Source organism: Apium graveolens, chromosome 9, assembly GCF_009905375.1.
Source record: "Apium graveolens cultivar Ventura chromosome 9, ASM990537v1, whole genome shotgun sequence".
Lineage (NCBI taxonomy): Eukaryota > Viridiplantae > Streptophyta > Magnoliopsida > Apiales > Apiaceae > Apium > Apium graveolens.
In genome coordinates this window covers 242,452,126-242,458,125 of record NC_133655.1, presented here as the reverse complement: position 1 = coordinate 242,458,125, position 6,000 = coordinate 242,452,126, and positions in this window count along the sequence as shown.

Sequence of the window (6,000 nt, the reverse complement as noted above, 5' to 3'; positions counted from 1 at the left end):
AGCCAACATAACCAAAATCCAAGATCAGCGCTCTTCCTTAACAAGACCTGTCCCCGAAAGAATCATATACCCATGATGCACGCCAATCACCATAAACAAATCAGCCACCACCGATCTGCACACCACATAACCGTGGTTAGTATTTCCAACACTTGTCACCAAATCTGTAACATAGTCCAGCCCCCGTCGCTGAACCTTGACGCCAACGCCCCCACGCTGCGCCACAGTCGCCATGACTGCCTCAAAAATCAGATGCGCCTCCACCAAAGAGAGATGACTTTTATGCAATCCTTGTACTTTCCCCACCTTGAACAGAAGTTTCAAGCCCAGAGTGATCTCCATCATCACCCAACGAAATATCTCCAGCATCCCGCCTTGATAACTCTAAGTAAAACTCAACTCGCTCTACTTCGCTTAACCAACGATCAACCAACATCCCAACTTGAAAAGAGATCTCCTCGAACCTTCTCTCTATGGCGTTAAACTGATCTCCAAGAGCATTTTTAAAGTCACTCAGATTATACTTCATGGCCCTGCATTTCCTTATCAATGGCACCAAATTTCTGACCATGGACTCGCCCAACACTTTTTGAAACCCAGCAAAATCCACTTTGCTCCCACATGAACCAGCCATCATGTCAAATCCTGAACTGATCAACGCAACTCTGATACCACTTATTACGGGGTCAGATTTTTAACCTTGAATTCTCTGATCCATGCGGCCTACTCGGTCACCGACCTAGGCGCCCAAGCAGTCATCCTTCCGAGAGGTTATCGCCCAGCAGCCCCGACAACACCAGCAACCCCAACAAACCCAAGCACAGCGAATATGATATTGAACCAACGCACAACATGAACCAATCATGTGTGCTAAGTGTGTCGAATTACCAAGAAAATGTAAGACACAACAGATTACGAGCCTGAATGCCCAACCTTCTATTGACCAACAATATAATGATACAACTCGATTATGCTTACACACTTGTGCTACTTCCTAGCATAATAATACAACCCAATATATGTTTACAGACTTTTCCCTACTGCCTAACATATGGATAAATGTTTAGTGCATACAAGCCTACATGCTTCGATTACATTCTCACAATGCCTATCTATTAATATATAGGAGTCTGATCCACACAGCCCCAACAAAACCAACTACCCACGCAGCCCACACAGCCCCAGCAGAAATAACAGCCGGTGGTTACAAGCAGTTCCCTGATTTCGAATGCCTCCAATCAATTATTTCCCACCAAATCCTTGAGCCCCAACTGCAAGGCGGTTATTCCAGAAACCCACTAGTGCATATTCCAGCACTTATGCATATATATAATGCATATATATATATATATATATATATATATATATATATATATATATATATATATATATATCTCAGCCCCATGTGCCAACAGATTTGATCATGCCTTAGTCATTTGGACTCCCAACTTAGCTCTCAGCTTAGTGTCGCCCACATTTAGACCAACCAGCAATCCCACATAAACACAGCAGCTCAAGTCCGTGTTGCTGCCTAGCGACTAGTCCGTGTCGCCGCCCGGTGCCCAATCTGAGTCCCCGCTTGGCGACTAGTCCGTGTCGCCACCTGGCGGTCAATCTGAGTCCCCGCCTGCGGACTAGTCCGTGCCGCCGCCAGGTAAATCTCGATCCAAAAATGAAATCCATCCTAAGGGTCTTACAAACCCTCCCACACCTCCTGAGTTTGATGTCCTCATCAAATCAGCAACAACTCTGAGAAGTCCGTCTCCCCTAGTAGCGAAACCAACGCCTATGAACTAAGGCTGCAAATCCGTCTGCGGTTCCTGCCACTGCCAAACCCAATCAGCTATCCCGAGTTGATTAGATTAACCTCCAAGGTTTCTCCCCTTTAGTCACCAAAATCTCAAATGACCATGTGTAGTCGCACCGTCGCCTACACATCCAATACCATTCTGACTTAGTTCCAGCAGCGTCTCCCACCTTTGGAGACATTGACTTAGGCCCCCTCCAGAAAAATACCAAGTTTGCTGCCTTGTAGAGATGTGTCGCCAACAATAATCTGATCCTACAAACCATGTCGCCGACCAACACTTGAACAACCCACGACTTCTGCATTTTCTTCTTACCCTTGTCAAACCAATAGGAACTCAGCCATTTTAAATCATGAACATGTTTCAACCATGATCATGTTCCTCCAAGTCACTTCAATCCATATGAGCGACCATAGGCTAAACATAGCCCAACAATGCTAACTATCCAAAAGCCAACATAACCAAAACCCATGATCAGCGCTCTTCCTTAACAAGACATGTCCTCAGAAGAATCATATACCCATGATGCATGCCAATCACCATAAACAAATCAGCCACCACCGATCTGCACACCACATAACCGTGGTTAGTATTTTCAACACTTATCACCAAATCTGTTACATAGTCCAGCCCCCGTCGCTGAACCTTAACGCCAAAGCCCCTACACTGCGCCACAGTCGTCATTACTGCCTCAAAAATCAGATGCACCTCCACCAAGGAGGGACGACTTTTGTGCAATTCTTGTACTTTCCCCACCTTGAACAGAAGTTTCAAGCCCAAAGTGATCTCCATCATCACCCAACGAAATGTCTCCAGCATCCCGCCTTGATAACTCCAAGTAAAACTCAACTCGTTCTACTTCGCTTAACCAACGATCAGCCAACATCCCAACTCGAAAAGAGATCTCCTCGAACCTTCTCTCTATGGCGTCAAACTGATCTCCAAGAGCATTTTTAAAGTCACCCAGATCATACTTCATGGCCCTGCATTTCTTTATCAATGGCACCAAATTTCTGACCATGGACTCGCCCAGCACTTTTTGAAACCCAATAAAATCCACTTTGCTCCCACATGATCCCGCTATCATGTCAAATCCCGAACTGATCAATGCAGCTCTGATACCATTTGTCACGAGGTCAGATTTTCAACCTTGAATTCTCTGATCCGTGCGGCCTACTCGGTCGCCGACCTAGGCACCCAAGCGGTCAGCCTTCCGAGAGGTTGTCGCCCAGCAGCCCCAGCATCCCCGGCAGCACCAGCAACCCCAGCAAACCCAAGCACAGCGAATATGATATTGAACCAAATCACAACAAGAACCAATCGTGTGTGCTAAGTGTGTCTAATTACCAAGCAAATGTAAGACACAACGGATTACGAGTCTGAATGCCCAACCTTCTATTGACCAACAATATAAGGATACAACTCGATTATGATTACAGACTTGTGCGACTACCTAGCATAATAATACAACCCAACATATGTTTACAGAGTTTTCCCTACTGCCTAACATATGGATACATGTTTAGTACATACAAACCTTCATGGATCGATTACATTCTCACAATGCCTATCTATTTATATATAGGAGTCTAATCCACACAGCCCCAACAAAACCAACTTCTCACGCAACCCACACAGCCCCAGCAGAAGCAATTGTCGGCGGTTACAAGCGGTTCCCTAATTTTGAATGCCTCCAATCAGTTATTTTCCACCAAATCCTTGAGCCCCAACTGCAAGGTGGTTATTCCAGCAACCCACTAATGCATATTCCAGCACTTATGCATATATATATATATATCTATATATATGTATATATATATATCAGCCCCATGTGCCACATATGTGCCTACAGATTTGATCATGTCTTAGTCATTTGGACTCCCAACTTAGCTCTCAGCTTAGTGTCGCCCACATTAAGACCAACCAGCAATCCCACATAAACACAACAGCTCAAGTCTGTGTTGCCGCCTAGCGACTAGTCCGTGTCGCCGCCCGGCGCCCAATCTGATTCCCCGTTTGACGACTAGTCTGTGTCGCCGCCTGGCGCTCAATCTGAGTCCCCGCCTGGCGACTAGTCTGTGTCGCCGCCAGTTGAATCTCGATCCCAAAATGAAATCCAGCCTAAGGGTCTTACAGTATCTATCAAGCTTATCGACATTGAATTAAATTAAACTGTTCTTGGTGTTTGGCTTCCAACTTTGTATTAAACTCTGTTGTTGGTTTCTTTGTAGTGATCTACTGGCTGGCCCTAACTTTGACGGATTAGTTGTATGTTTAAGAGTGTTTTTAAGGATTAAGTATCTTGTATTATTGTCTATTGTCTAGTCATTTAATCTATAGTACTTCTTCAAGGTATCATGCTTATAGACTCAAAGTTTGAGTTAAATCCTCATCAGGATCAGGCTTAGGGGGCGTACAATGTAATGGAAATACAAGATTTCAGTGTAATTGTTACGGAATTTTAAATTATCATCGTCAATTAGTATATGATATAGAACATGAATTAAGGCCCCGTTTGTTATTACTGTTGCAGAGAGTTAGAAAAGTTTTTTGCTGAAAAACCGTAAGAAAAGTGTTTGATAAATTCTAAAAGATGTTGTCTAAAAAAACTTTTTTGGTTTGAAAGCTTATGTTAGCAAAAGTATCCCCGTGCTTTTGAAAAAAAAACTGTTTTCATTTTTGCAGAATTTCATCATCAAACTTTCTCAAAAACATTATTTTTATATATTATATCTAAAAACATGCATAAATTAAATTTTAAAAAATATTAGTAATTCATAAAAATTCAGTTTGTTGTTTTCTAGGTAAATGTAAAAAGAAAAAAAAAAAAATCATTTTATTGAAAAATGTCCCGCTTGTAGATTCTTGTTCATATTTGACATGTGGTATCAAATCATGAATCAAATCAAATTATATAAAATAGAAAACCGGGCCTTTACATGGCACCTCTGTAATCGTCTCATTCTATTTTTCGAATTTTCTCAATTTTTTTATTTAAAAACTATAATTACCTTATATTTTTACAAATTTTCTCTATTCCATTTTTCTCTTAGATAAACTTATCATTTTAATATTATCTAAAATTTCTCTCTTAATATTTTATTTTTGTGCAAGTTATATTGAAATTAATATATTTCATTATTATCGAAAAGAATCGTGCAAGTATTTAAAAAAATCAATATTGTGCATTTATCTTAATATTCTATAAAACTTTTTATTTTAATATTTTATTTTGTGCAAGTTATATTGAATAAGGATATATTTCGTTATTATCAAAAAAAATTGTGCAGGATATTTTAGAAAATCGATATCTTTGTTCAAATATCTTAATATTCTTTAAAAATTTATCTTTTAACATTTTTTTGTGCATATTATTTTGGATAATGATCTATTTTGTTATTATCGAAAAAAAGCGTGCAAGTAATTTTAGAAAATTGATATATTTGTTCAAATATCTTAATATTCTTTAAATATTTATTTTTAACAATTTTTTGTGCAAGTTACTTTGGATAAGGATCTATTTCGTTATTATCGGAAAGAAGCGTGCATGTAAATTAAAAAATTGATATTTTTGTGCAGACATCTTAATTTTTTCTAAAAAACTCTTTTAACATTTTTTTGTGCAAATTATTTTGAATAAGGATATGTTTCGTTATTATGGGAAAGAAGACTGCAAGTATTAAAAAAAATATATCTTTATGCAAGTATTTTAGAAAATCAATATCTTTTTATTTAAGTTATCTATATGTATAGAATATTTTAAAAAAAATTAAAATTACTTAGAATTGTTGTAAATTCTTATGAAGAAAGTTTTAGAATTTTTTAATTAAATTTAGGGTTTCATGTCCCTATATAAGAATCTTTTTATATCCGAGAATCTTTCCTGAACTGAGTTAAGCTCTACAGCAATTCAGTTTTGTTTCGTTTGATATTAAGAAATTTGTAATTTCTTGACCATGCTCTTTAAATCATTTCGTGAATTACAAGGATATATATGTGTGTGTCTGTTGTCATGGTTATATCCTTTATATATAATAAGTGTAAAGAAGTTCTTATTTAAAATTTTGGTTATTTATCGCCAAAAATAATTTTAACCATTGATCTTATATAATTAAAAATATACGGTTAAGATTATATCTTATTAAAATAAATATATTTTAATACAATCAAAAATTGAAAATGATTATATTGT